This window comes from Oncorhynchus clarkii, chromosome 11, assembly GCF_045791955.1.
Source record: "Oncorhynchus clarkii lewisi isolate Uvic-CL-2024 chromosome 11, UVic_Ocla_1.0, whole genome shotgun sequence".
NCBI classification, from domain to species: Eukaryota; Metazoa; Chordata; class Actinopteri; order Salmoniformes; family Salmonidae; genus Oncorhynchus; species Oncorhynchus clarkii.
The window spans coordinates 23,212,904-23,227,460 of NC_092157.1; positions in this window are offsets into that span (position 1 = coordinate 23,212,904).

Consider the following 14,557-nt stretch of genomic DNA (forward strand, 5'->3'; position numbering starts at 1 on the left):
TATATTCATCTCCCTGACCAACTTTATGGATCGCTGGGCTGGATTGCAGATTATATTCAGCTCCCTGACCAACTTTATGGATCGCTGGGCTGGATTGCAGATTATATTCAGCTCCCTGACCAACTTTATGGATCGCTGGGCTGGATTGCAGATTATATTCAGCTCACTGAACAACCTCGAGGATTGCTAGGCTGGACTGCAGATTATTCTCAGCTCGCTGACCAACTTTATGGATCGCTGGACTGGATCGCAGATTATTTTCAGCTCCCTGACTGAATATACATTTTTTGGGGCTGGATTACAGATTATATTCAGCTCCCTGACCTTGGGAAATGTGACAATGACATGGAATATTTGAAGAAATTATCTTCAGAGTTTTAATATAAAGCTGACCTCAATATTACAATTACTACAGCGTAGAAACTATTTTTAATTAAGGCTTTTATTGTATCCCAATTCATATACAGTGCTTTCGGAACGTATTCAGGGCGCTTACAACCTTATTCTAAAATTGATTAAATACATTTTTCCTCATCAATTTACACACAATACCCCATAATGAGAAAGCAAACAGGTTTTTTGAAAATGTTGCACCTTCATTTAAAAAAACAACCCATAAATTCAGACCATTTTCTATGGGGGCGGCAGGTTAGCCTAGCGGTGAGAGCGTAACCAAAAGGTTGCAAGATCGATTCCCCGAGCTGACAAAGTAAAAAATCTGTCATTCTGCCCCTGAACAAGGCAGTTAACTCACTGTTCCTTGGCCGTCATTGTAAATAATTTTTTTTTCTTATTAACTGATTTGCCTAGTTAAATAAGTTGATTTGGAAAGATACACACCTGTCTATATAAGGCCCCACAGTTGACATTACATGTCAGTGCAAAAAATAAGCCATCAGGTCAAAGGAATTGTCCGTAGAGCTCTGAGACAGGACTGTGTCAAGGCATAGGGGAAGGGTACCAAAAAATGTCTGCAGCATTGAAGGTCCCCAAGAACACATTGGCCTCCACCATTCTGAAATAGAAGAAGTTTGGAACCACCGAGACTCTTCCTAGAGCTGGCCACCTGGCCAAACTGAGCAGTCGGAGGAGAAGGGCCTTGGTCAGGGAGGTGACCAAGAAACCGATGGTCTATCTGACAGAGCTCCAGTGTCCCTCTGTGGAAATGAAAAAACCTTCCAGAAGGACAAGCATCTCTGCAGCACTCCATCAATCAGGCCTTTTATGGTAGAGTGACCAGACAGAAGCCACTCCTCAGTAAAAGGCATATGACAGCCCCCTTGGAGTTTGCCAACAGACACCGAAAGGACTCTCAGACCACAAAGATTCTCTGGTCTGATGAAACCAAGATTGAACTCTTTGGCCTGAATGCCAAGCGTCAAGTCTGGAGGAAACCTGTCACCATCCCTATGGGGAAGCATGGAGGTGGCAGCATCATGATGTGGGGATGTTTTTCAGTGACAGGGACTGGGAGACAAGTCAGGATCGAGGCAAAGATGAACGGAGCAAAGTACAGAGTGATCCTTGATGAAAATCTGCTCCAGAGCACTCAGGACCTCAGACTGGGCCATTTGTTCACATTCCAACAGGATAAAGACCATAAGCACAGAGCCAAGACAATGCAGGAGTGGCTTTGGGACAAGTCTCTGAGTGGCCCAGCCAGAGCCAGGACTTGAACCCCATCAAGTATTTCTGGAGAGACCTGAAAATAGCTGTGCAGCAAAGCTCCCCATCCAACCTGACAGAGCTTGAGAGGATCTGCAGAGAAGAATGGGAGAAACTCCCAAATACAGGTGTGCCAAGCTTGTAGCGTCATACCCAAGAAGACTCAAGGCTGTCATCGCTGCCGAAGGTACTTCAACAAAGTACAGAGTAAATGGTCTGAATACTTATGTCAATGTAATATTTCAGTATAGTATATTTTCTAAATAAGCAAACATTTATAAAAAACAGTTTTTGCTTTGTCATTATGGGGTATTGTGTGTAGATTGATGAGGGGGGGATTTAATACATTTTAGAATAAGGCTGTAAAGTAAAAAAAAAAGGAAAAAGTCAAGGGGTCTGAATACTTTCCGAATGCACTTCCTCACTACGATAAGTGCCATAGGGGAAGGGTACCAAAATGAATAGGCATCTAGCCTTGAGGATAGGCCTGTTTAGAGCTGTCCTTATAATAGACATGACCCCAAAAATGTAATTTAGTTTTTATCCGTTATTCTACCAGATAAATTGACTGAGAACACATTCTCATTTGCAGCAACAACCTGGGGAATAGTTACAGGGGAGAGGAGGGGGATGAATGAGCCAATTGTAAACTGGGGATTATTAGGTGATCGTGATGGTTTGATGGCCAGTTTGGGAATTTAAGCAGGACATCGGGGTTAACACCCCTACTCTTACGATAAGTGCCATGGGATCTTTAATGACCGCAGAGAGTCAGGACACCCGTTTAACGTCCCATCTGAAAGACGGCACCCTACACAGGGCAGTGTCCCCAATCACTGCCCTCGGGCATTGGGATATTTTTTAGACCAGAGGAAAGGATGCCTCCTACTGGCCGCCCAACACCACTTCCAGCAGCATCTGGTCTCCCATCCAGGGACTGACCAAGACCAACCCTGCTTAGCTTCAGAAGCAAGCCAGCAGTGGTATGCAGGGTAGTTTAATGAACCAAAGCAACTGCAGAATTTCTTTCTTCCTCACTCCTCTGGGCGATACAGGAGCTAAATGTGTCTTACTTTTGTGACCAACACCTTCAAAGGCAAATAAACGCTGCTAGAGGATAAGCCCACTTAGAAGAGAAGAGAGGGAGCGATTGTGCTAATTGCAAACCGTCAGTCGTGCTGGAGGATATCTCTTTCAGTTAACTACCCCCCAACACCCACTCAGCTACTGTACTGAAGGCTGTACTGCATGTGTACATGCTGACAATCCACCATTTTTAAAATTTAACTAGGCAAGTCAGTTAAGAACAAATTATTATTTACAATGACGGCCAAGGAACAGTGAGTTAACTGCCTTGTTCAGGGGTAGAAAGACAGATTTTTGCCTTGTCAAATCTAGCAACCTTTCATTTACTGGTCCAACACTCTAACCACTAGGCTACCTGGCACCATACAAACACATTCTCCCATGCTCTTCTGGGGAACAACAGGACAATACACTAAAATCATCTAAACAGAATTAAAACTATAGAAGAATCATGCAATCGCCTATTTAAATTATTTCTGTGGCTGAGAGAAAACTCTGTGATAAACCTGAAAACTATGGTAAATCATGAGCAATTAATTTTAAAAAATCAAGGTCAACCCTGTTATGTGAACTGAACTCTCGATTTAATATGGTGAAACTATTCCTTTCAAAACATTTGTCAAATTCTGGTGTTTTGGGGTGGGAAAGATTAGCATAACGCGTCAACCCTGTTACCCATAAATAGACAGGTTAGACATTTTTTTACAATTAAACTTTTTTTGTAAACCTTGCCACTCCCTGTTGCACACAAGAGCGTCCAGATTTATGGCTGATTTAAGATGAAATCGTCAACCCTGTTACATTCAACCATGTTACAGTCAGCCCTGTTAGTTTATTTGGTATTAAATAGGCACTTACTATTATTATTTTTTAAACCGCTTGAGATAGGAAATCGTGTTTTTTAAAATTAATATTAACATGTGCAATTCATGACAGAATGCTAAAATCAGGTGAAATATATATATATATATATATATATATATATTTTACCAAGTTACCCTTCTCAAAGGGCACTGAATTGGTAGAATGACCCTCATGCCACACTCTCCTTGACTTAGCGTTAAAGCTAACATGTGTGCTTTTAACACAAAGAAACTACAAAAACATCAGTGTCCAGAATTCTGATGCCACATCTCTCTCTGGCAGTCCAACCTGAGCTGAATTGTTCCAGAAGGATTCTTGTGTGCCCTGTTAAGCTTCAGAAAGCCGTAAAGGTCGTGGACTTTTGTTAATGAAAACTGTGCCATGTTCATGTGGCTGAAAGAAATCCAAATCCGCTGCGGCTCGGCAAGTCAATCGGTTCCCTAAAAACTAGGTCAGCCAATGGGAGAGCAGTATGAGGATGAGTTTATTATGAATGAGTGGAATATACACACGTCACCCCAGGGACCACTAGTGCCTCAGGTTGTGTCTCAATCCCATTTCCACTGGCAACCAGCATTGCAACCAAAATAACCAGTTTCTCAACATGCACAATAGTGTACGAATGTCATAGTGTATTATATATATTCAGCACCTGACGTCTGTATTCACATGTAAAGTACGGTGGCCCATTGCTTAACTCATGTAGTCTAATGACTAATCCCGATTTCTAGACATGCATGAATATGTCATGAATAAGTGGGTTTGTTCAAGGTTAGGCTATGTGTGACGTCATGTTAGATTAGATCCCACACACATCACAGCCACCTAAAATAGTCTGTAACCACAGGCTTTATGGAGATGAAGATGTGCTTTTATCATGGGAAGGACCTCCAGATCACCATAGGCCACAGTTGTTGATGCCACAGGACAAGTTTCCACATTGTTCTAAATCCTGATAGCTTAAAACATCAGGGCCCGTATTCTTAAAGCATCTTAAAGTAGGTTTACTGATCTCGGATCAGGGCCATCTGTCCATGTGATTTTATTCTTCATGATCTAAAAGGTTAAACTGATCCTAAATCGGAAATTCTACTCATAAATGTAATATTATTGTGGATCCTCTGTCACCATAGCTAATATATGGAACGTTAGCATACCTGCTGTTGGCCAAAAAAATAGAACCAATCCCTCAGAAACAGATGCCTCGGAACAAGGGCTACATCTCAAATGGCACCCTATTCCACATTTGGTGCACTACTTTTGACCAGGGCCCATAGTGATCTGGTTAAAAGTAGTGCACTATATATGAAATAAGGTACCATTTAGAACACAAATCAGGCCTTCAGAAACAGATGCCTCAGCTAACTTCTTTCCCCTAGGGACAGTCTCGCAGGAATGATGTCTAAGCATTTTGGAGAATCACACCCAGAATCAATGTTTATAGGTAGAAGGAGAGCGATGGAAGAGGTTTTTATGGAGAGAGGGCCAAGAGGAGGACATGTGCATATTTACTGTAGTGGTGGTTTGACCCCTCCCCACAATTGTGCTATATGTTATCTAAGTTGACATATTACAATATTTAAGGTTGGTTGTATCAAATAAATGTTTTATTGGATAGAGAAGAGGGGTAGATTGAACTGCATCTACAGAGAAATTTGATTGGCTGAATAGACCAGAGAGATTCCTTGTCGTTGAAGTCACAGTTGAGTGAACTTCCAGACCTGTCAGATCACATCATGGCTCTAGATGTTTCCACATTAGGGACCGGGGAAATCACAGTCAATGCCAATGAAACCACATCGACAGGCAACAGAATAGACATGCAGGCACAGACACGCTATCTCACTTGAGTACTGCGGGTCTCATGCACACACAATCTCAGAGATGAGTTCTCACAAACAATTGCTAGTTACCTTACTCACACTGTGAGCACACACGCAGGAACATACAAGGACACACACACACACACGCACACACACACTGTACATACAGACAAACTATACACACACACACTATGTGGTGGAAGAGGTATGTTGTTCTATCCTCTATGACAGGTGATCCATGGTGACCTTTCCTGCCTGGTCTCACTTCATATTTTACTCTGGCCATAACCAAGGAAGATCAGCCAGGACACACAACATCTCATCACTGCTGTGATGGTCACTCTAGTCATGCCGTGGAAGTGTCCTAAATGGCACCCTATTCCCTCTAAAGTGCACGACTTTTGCCCAGACCTGCATTATAGGGCTCTAGTCAAAAGTAGAACACTGTTCAGGAATAGGGTGTCATTTGGGACACAGTCACAATGACATTTATAACAGTCGATAGAGGTGTTTATGTTCTTCCTGTCAATAAATTAGCATGGAGTGACATTTAAATAAACCCAGAAGGAGAGAGAAAGAGAGAGAGAGAGAGAGAGAGAGAGAGAGAGAGACAGACAGACAGACAGACAGACAGACAGACAGAGAGAGACACAGAGACAGAGAGGAAGAGAGAGAGAGAGAGAGACAGAGACAGAGACAGAGACAGAGAGACAGAGAGAGAGAGAGAGACAGAGACAGAGAGATAGCGACAGAGAGAGAGAGAGAGAGAGACAGAGAGACAGAGAGAGACAGAGAGATAGCGACAGAGAGAGAGAGAGGTTATGAAGTAACAATGTACATATTGCCAAAGCTTACTTTGGATATTTACTTACTTTGGATATTTACAATATTAAGATAATAAGAATCAAAATTGTCAATGGGACAACAGTAACAACAATAACCAAGGGTCAAAATAACCACACATTGAACAATAACAATAAGCATACAATAGAGGACATGTGCAGGTTGATTGGTCTGTCAGACACTGTCCCTCATCTTATGGCAGGCAGCAATGTAGTGCGCTGCCAACCCACAGCTCCCTGCGTACTCCCCCAACAGGACGGGTAGCCTATTCTCACCAGAGAGGTCTTTGAACCCTTGAATAAGGGTTTCAAATTTGGGGAAATGACAATCTATTTGTTTTATATTGTTTACATTTCGTCAGGAAATGCAGCTCTGTCTCAGGTTCTGCTGTGGTGCAGTGGTTGCAAAACCTTTCCTCTACAGGGAGCCAGGTTTTCCTGTGTCTACCCTTCTCAATGGCAAGGCTGTGCTCACTGAGCCTGTACTTTGTCAAGGTTTTTCTAAGGTTTTGATCAGTAACCATGGTCAAATAGTTAGCCACAGTGTACTGTCGATTTAGGGACAGATAGCACTGCATTTTGCTTTATGCTTGCGTTTCCCAATAAGCAATGTAGTTTTGTTTTGATTGTGTTGTAATTTGTTTTATTCTGATTGATTGGATGTTCTGGTCCTGAGGCTTCAGTGTGTTAGTAGAACAGATTTGTGAACTCAGCCCCAGGACCAGCTGGATGAGGGGACTGAGGCTTCAGTGTGTTAGTAGAACAGATTTGTGAACTCAGCCCCAGGACCAGCTGGATGAGGGGACTCTTTTCTTTGCTCTGCTCTTGGCATTGCAGGGCTTGGTAATGATATGAGAGGGGGTCACTGTATTTTAAATGTTTCCAAAACTTAGTTGCTCTTTTTTGAGTTTTTATTGTTAGTGGATATTGGCCTAATTCTGCCCTACATGCATTGTTTCTAGTTTTCCTCTGGACATGTAGGAGAATCTTACAGAACTCTGCATGCAGGGTTTCAATGGGGTGTTTGTCCCATTTTGGTGAAATCTTGTTTTGCAAGTGGACCCCACATCTTGCTGGCATAAAGTGCAATTGGTTCAATGACACATTCCATTAGTTTTAGCCAAATTTGAGTAGGTATTTCAATTTGAATTTGTTTTTAAATGGCATAGAATGCCCTGTGTGCTTTCTCTCTCAGTTCGTTCACTGACCCATTAAGGTGTCCAGTTGAGCTTATTTTTAAACCTCAGTGATTGTAGTGTATGCAGTACTCTATACATTTTGTACCAATTGAGAATTTCGGTCTAATTACTTGAGATCTGGATCTTCTATGGAAAATCATTATTTTAGTCTTTTTGGGGTTTACTGCCAGGGCCCAGGTCTGGCAGTACTGCTCTAGCAGGTCCAGGCTCTGCTGTAGGCCATGTGCTGTGGGTGACAGCAGGCATAGGTCATCTGCGAAGAGTAGGCATTTAACCTCTGAATTGTGGAGACTAACACCAGAGGCTGAGGATTTTTCTAGAATAGTGGCCAATTTGTTGATGTAAATATTGAAGAGTGCAGGGCTCAGATTGCAACCCTGGCGAAGGCCTCGCCCCTGGTTAAAGAATTCTGTTATTTTCTTGCCAATTTTAATGCTGCACGTATTGCCAGTATACATTGATTTAATTATGTCATGTGTTTTACCCCCTACACCACTTTCAATAACTTTGTAGAACAGTCCTGTATGCCAAATAGAATCAAATGCTTTTTGGAAGTCGATAATGCAAGCATATATTTTGATGTCATTTTGGTAGACATGTTTATCTATCAGGGTGTCACGTTCTGACCTGTATTTCCTTTGTTTTGTATTTATTTAGTATGGTCAGGGCGTGAGTTGGGTGGGCAGTCTATGTTTGTTTTTCTATGTTTTGGGTTATTTCTATGTTTCGGCCTAGTATGGTTCTCAATCAGAGGCAGGTGTCATTAGTTGTCTCTGATTGAGAATCATACTTAGGTAGCCTGGGTTTCACTGTGTGTTTGTGGGTGATTGTTCCTGTCTCTGTGTTTGCACCAGATAGGGCTGTTTTGAGTTTTCACATTTCTTGTTTTGTTAGTTTTCATGTATAGTTGTCTTTATTAAAAACATGAATAACCACCACACTGCATTTTGGTCCGCCTCTACTTCACCACTAGAAAACCATTACACAGGGTGTGTAGGGTGTAAATATGATCAGTCGTGCAATGTTTTGGTATAAATCCAAGTTTAGAACTCTTACATTTATAATACTACGTAAAACCTTCCCCAGGTTACTGTTCACACAAATGCCTATGTAATTTTTAGGGTCAAATTTGTCTCCGTTCTTAAAGATTGGGGTTATGAGTCCTTGATTCCAGATGTCTTGGAAATAACCTACACTCAGGATCAAATTAAACAGTTTTAATATAGCCAATTGAAATTTTGCACTAGTGAGTTTGAGCATCTCATTTAGGATGCCATCAGGTACGCATGCTTTTTTTAAATTTGAGAGCCTGAAGTTTGCCCACCCAAACCCTCCCCTATGGGTTTAGGTTTTGCGGGCCGGAGTCCGCACCTTTGGGGGGACGGACGGTCACGTCCTGACCTTATTTCCTTTTTTTATGTCTCTATTTTAGGTTGGTCAGGGCGTGAGTTGGGGTGGGCATTCTACGTTTTGTTCTATGTTTGTATTTCCATGTGTTTGGCCTGGTATGGTTCCCAATCAGAGGCAGCTGTCAATCGTTGTCTCTGATTGAGAACCATACATGGGCAGCCTGTTTTCGCCCTTCAGTTGTGGGTAGTTGTTTTCTGTCTCTGTCCCAGACAGTACTGTTTCGTTTTGTTCTTTTTGTTCTAGTGTTCAGTTTAATTAAAAGATCATGAACACGTACCACTGTGCACCGTGGACCTCTCCTTCTTCCACCAACGACAACCGTTACAAGATTTTTGTTGAACTCCAGTGCTAAACTCTTCAGTCCAAAGGTTGATGAGTTTAGGCAATGAATGTTCCACATGCCAGCTGATAGTGATTTCATGTTGCAAAAAGAAAGAATTGCAGTCAGAAATACAGTAATTACTAACTATTAAGTTAAGAGTGATATAAACAGGATAACTGCTAAAAAGAATTCTGTTATATTCCTATGCATTGAACATGTAAACTTTTAGTACAGTGTGTGTGTGTGTGTGTGTGTGTGTGTGTGTGTGACCGTGTGAATTGAGAGAGAGGAGTGATAGAGCGAGTAATATTTATTGCTTATTTCAATTTAGTTTATCTATTTCACTTGCTTTGGCAATGTTAACATATGTTTCCCATGCCAATAAAGCCCCTAAATTGTAATTGAAATTGAGAAAGAGAGACAGACAGAGAGAGAGAGACAGAGAGACAGAAAAACGCCATAGGATATGCTAAGTGCAACATTCAGCTCTGCTTTACCTACCACTCAGTCATGAGTGAACAGGGAGTACTGGAGGGGGCTGAGCACGCACCCTTATAGGGCCCCAGTGTTGTGGATCAGCGAAGTGGAGGTGGTGTTTCCTACATTCACCACCTAGGGGTGGCCCGTCAGGAAGTCCAGGACCCAGTTGCACAGGGCCGGGTTGAGACCCAGGGTCTTGAGCTTAATGATGAGCTTGGAGGGTACTATGGTGTTGAATGCTGAGCTGTAGTCAATGAACAGCATTCGTATATAGGTATTCCTCTTGTCCAGATGGGATAGGGCAGTGTGCAGTGCGATGGCGACGGCATCGTCTGTGGTTCTATTGGGGCGGTAAGCAAATTGGAGTGGGTCTAGGGTGTCAGGTAGGGTGGAGGTGATATGATCCTTGACTAGTCTCTCAAAGCATTTCATGATGACAGAAGTGAGTGCTATGGTGCGATAGTCATTTAGTTCAGTTACCTTAGCTTTCTTGGGTACAGGAACAATGGTGGTCATCTTGAAGCATGTGGGGACAGCAGACTGGGATAGGGAGAGATTGAATATGTCTGTAAACACACCAGCCAGCTGGTCTGAGCATGCTCTGAGGACGCGGGCAGGGATGCCGTCTGGGCCGGCAGCCTTGTGAGGGTTAACACGTTTAAATGTCTCACTGTGGAGATGTCTAAATGTCGGCTGCGGAGAAGGAGAGCCCATAGTCCTTAGTAGTGGGCCGCATCGGAGGCACTGTTTTAACATCAAAGCGGACGAAGAAGGTGTTTAGCTTGTCCGGAAGCAAGATGTCAGTGTCCGTGACGTGGCTGGTTTTCCTTTTGTAGTCCGTGATTGCCTGTAGACCCTGTCACATATGTTTCATGTCTGAACCGTTGAATTGCGACTCCACTTTGTCTCTGTACTGACACTTTGCCTGTTTGGTTGTCTTACGGAGGGAATAACTACACTGTTTGTACTCGGCCAAATTCCCAGTCACCTTGCCATGGTTAAATGAGGTGGTTCGCGCTTTCAGTTTTGCGCGAATGCTGCCATCTATCCACAGATTCTGGTTAGGATAGGTTTTAATAGTCTCAGTGGGTACAACATATCCTATACACTTCCTTATAAACTCAGTCACTGTATCAGTATATTCATCACTGTTATTCTCGGAGACTACCCGGAACATATCCCAGTCCGCGTGATCAAAACAATCTTGAAGCGTGGATTCTGACTGGTCAGACCCCTGTTGAATAGTCCTTAGCACGGGTACTTCCCGTTTGAGTTTCTGCCTACAGGAAGGGAGGAGCAAAATGGAGTCATGATCAGATTTGCCGAAGGGAAGGCGGGGGAGGGTCTTGTAGGAATCCCGAAAGTTGGAGTGGCAGTGGTCGAATGTTTTAGCAGCGCGAGTACTACAGTTAATATGTTGATCGAACTTTGGTAGCGTTTTCCTCAAATTTGTTTTGAATATGAACACTCACGCACGTGCAGACAAACTAACACACAAACAGACACACAGGTCCCTAATTAATTGTGTTGGCTGTAGCAGGGAGACTGTGCCAGAGCTCTCTATCTGACTCAGCACCAACAGGCCGGAGATGAGATGGCATGAGATGGGATTGGATGAGAGGACAGGACAGAAGGGGGGGGATTCCAAATCTGACTGGACCTGTCACACTTCAGTGAGCCTGACCCCATTACCCTCTCTCTTTCTCTCTCTCACCCCTGACTTGTCTCTGTCTCTCCCTCCATCTCCCATTCCCTCTCTCCCTTTCCCTCTGCCTCTCTCTCTCTCCATTCCCTCTCTCCTCCCTATCTCTCTCTGCCTCTCTCTCCCATTTCCTCTCTCCCTTTCTCTCTCTGCCTCTCTAGCATTCCCTCTCTCCCTTTCTCTCTCTGCCTCTCTCACTCCCATTTCCTCTCTCCCTTTCTCTCTCTGCCTCTCTCTCTCTCCCATTTCCTCTCTTTCTCATTATTCTACCTCATCCTTCCAGTTCTCTATCCACTTCTCCCACTCAGTCTCTCTCTCTCTCTCTCTCTCTCTCCTTTTCACAGTAGTATGTCACCTGACATTTATTCTGCACTAAACAAACCCACTCTGTTGCAGCAGTGTGCACCTGACATTTCTTTTGTAGAGCAAACCCTTCTCCAATTAGCACACAACACAACACAACAGCCCTTTTGTTTGTGTGAGATGGCTGAAACAAATGCATTTCTGCTGCCACTGACAATGCCTGTCAAGTCTCCTGACTACACCCATCTAGCAGACTGTTCAGGGTAAAATTGCTTTGACACAAGTTCGACCTCACTTGTTGTTCCAACACTCTCTGTCATTTGGGGTTTAGTCTGTGAGAGGTGCGTGAGACAAGAACGCAGATGTGGGAGATAGATGGGGAGAGAGGAGAGAGGTGGGAGAGAGGAGAGGTGGCAGAGAGAAGAGATGAAAGGAGAGAGTTGGGAGAGATGAGAGGAGAGAGGTGGAAAAGAGGAGAGGATAGAGGACAGGAGAGAGGTGGAAGAGATATGAGAGAGGAGAGAAGTGGCAGAGAGGAGAGGAGAGATGAAGTCATCAGTGTGTGAAAAACTGCAGCCTCCATACTGTAGCTCTCCTCTCCTCTCCTCTCCTCTCCTCTCCTCTCCTCTCCTCTCCTCTCCTCTCCTCCTCATATCTCCTCTCCTCTACTCCCCTTCCCTCCCCTCTTCTCCGCTCCTCCCCTCTTCTCTCCTTTCCTCCCTCACTGTAAACTGTTTACATCAGATCAGTGGCTCTGACTGTATCCTTTTGGATATACTGCCATCTGTTGGTTATATATAGTCCTGAAATGATGCACTGCTGATGTTTTAGCCAATTCCAGGAAACAAGCCCCATGTATTCTGACGGCGATACATTTCTTATCATTGGTTGGAACGGTTCTAGGAATATTCAAGTCCACGTGAAGTTGATTACATTTTTGAGATTTCTATTTCAATTACTTTTATTGAGCCTATGTACATTAGCAGTGTTATGCTAACATTGATGATTTCCGCAATCAACGTTATGTCATTTTAAGTGCAAACAGAAGCCACGATTTGCGAGACTTTCTTTCAAAGTTAAGGAATGCAGACCACATATCAGGCCCAAAGAATCCTTTAGTGGGATTGCCAGATTGGGTAGGTTGCCAGGTAATTTCCCCCCTGTGGTCACTCATTCACTCACTGCCAGCGCACATCACAATTAGTCTGTAATGCAACTAGCGTTGGAATCCTGTCTCCATGCCTCTCCAAAGCCCCCCACCCCCCCTCTCCCAGGCTGCTGAGGGGAGAACGGCTCATAATAATGGCTGGAACAGAGGGAATGGAATGGCATCAAATCATGTTTATGATGTATTTAACACCATTCCACTGATTCCACTCCAGTCATTACCATGAGCCCACCCTCCCCAAATAAGATGCCCCCAACCTCCTGTGCCACACACACCCCTCCCTCCTCTCCCCAAAGCCCAGAGCAGACAGACATGGAGTTAAATAAAGCCCATGTGATTAAAGAGGGCTCAAAGAGAAGATTACATTTTTATTGAATGATATGATGATGATATAGATACATTACAATATCTAAGTCACCTAATAGTCTGATAGTTTAGATTTTCCACAAGTGTATTGCATTTCCAAGATGTAATAAAAGGTTTTCTTCTTCCCTTTTTTTCTTTTTTATGACAGGATTGTGATTATAAATTAAGATTTAACTCTTATTATCAGAGAAGAACATATTCTTTTACATGATAAATATTTGGCTTCAGCACACAATTTTTTTTGAGTAGATAAAGAAAACGAATGGCACCCTATTCCGTACAGAGTGCACTACTTTTGACCAGATTCCCATACTAAAATAGTGCACTTTAAAGGTAATAGGGTACTATTTGGGACACAGACGCAGCGTGGCACCACAGAAACCCATCAGACAAATCTAGGAAAGAATGTCCGACAGAGGAAAAGGAGAAAGGCAACCCTCCCCTTTTATTCACACTCTCCCATTGTATGGTGGTTTACCTCGGGTGCCATGGCAACAGCATGGTACCTTTTAGCATAGCACCTGTGATGACTTGATCCAGCTCTAGTATTGGTCAACATAAACACTGAAATAGCCATTTTAACGCCTTATAAAGCAGGATAAAGTATTTCACCTCTCCTGGGTGTATTGCTCTGATTAATAGGCTATTCCCTGTGATCCAAACGCAGTACAGAATCCTCTAATGCATCACCCACAGAGAGTGCGGTCTGTCTGTCCGGCTGTCCATCAACCGTCCGCCCGTCAACCGTTCGTTCATCCGTCCGTCCGTCCTTCTGTCCGTTTGTCTGTCTGTCCATTTGACAATCTGTCCATCCATCAACTGTCCTTCTGTCCGTTTGTCAGTCCGTCCGCCCGTCTGTCTATCCGTCTTTCGGTCCGTCTGTCGGAGAGATGGGGCTCCATTTACATTTCTCTCATATCACTATTGATGAACAGTAGGTTAGATAATAATGGCATCCCCAAACAATACCCCAGGACTAGAATGTGGAATGCCTCTGTACTCGAAAAAAGAGATGGATGGCCTGATTCTGTCACAGTATTCCATTGCTGACCTAGGAGGGATGACAAGCGTCTCAGACAACATATCAAGTACAATACATTGTTGTACATATTGTACATATCTTGTCAATACATTGCTGTTCAATAGTCCTTCAAACTCTTCCACACACATGCACGCACGCATGTGCACAATGATAACATCTTCATCCTTTCCACTGCAGTCCCCTACAGTGGGCTGTGGACGACTACACTAGAGAGATACTGGGGGCTGTACTGCATTCTTCTTTAAGTAGGTCAGGTGAGCTCACTCATAACTCCACAGCCAGGGT